The following is a 687-nucleotide window of genomic DNA, read 5'->3' as shown; positions in this document are numbered from 1 at the left end:
AATATAATTAAAAATATTGAACATGATATTTCTTAACAAATTACATAAACACATGTGTGAAAAATAATGATACCTTTCACCAATGTAAAATGAGAGAGTGCTTCAGCTGGAAGGTGGTGATGGTCTTCACCAATGAAGATGAGATGGAGAATTCAGCTGGCAGCGTCCTTTTTGATTTGGGATTCACTAATGCGTGTGAATGTCCCGTAGAATAAGGAATTTAAAAAACTGTATTTGTTACGTGAAGTTACGAAAGTAAAGCAAAATCACCGTAACCACCAATGAAGTGGGTGGGTTTTAAAATTTAAATTTAAATTAAAATCTAATTATAGATATGTATCTACAAAATAGGAACATGTTACACTAAAAAATAATTAAATATTATTTAAATATGATTAAAGGCTGATTAAAGGCTGATTAGTATTGTACAACTAGCATTTCCCTATATATATATACTTCTTGCCATGACCGCGTGTGCTTCCTTAATTATATAAGGGACATTAAATAACCTAACTGTCAGATTCTTATGACAAAAATTTGAACACGGAGGACCCCAGAAACAGCTATATGTTATCTATTCATGTGCTGCATTCAACCGTAGCCTCACAATGCAAAGGGATCGATAAAATATAAGTGCATTGCATTTATTATGCAGGTATGTTTTGGATATATTACTGATAAATATTA

This window comes from Arachis ipaensis, chromosome B07, assembly GCF_000816755.2.
Source record: "Arachis ipaensis cultivar K30076 chromosome B07, Araip1.1, whole genome shotgun sequence".
NCBI classification, from domain to species: domain Eukaryota; kingdom Viridiplantae; phylum Streptophyta; class Magnoliopsida; order Fabales; family Fabaceae; genus Arachis; species Arachis ipaensis.
Note: the sequence above shows the minus strand (reverse complement) of the source record.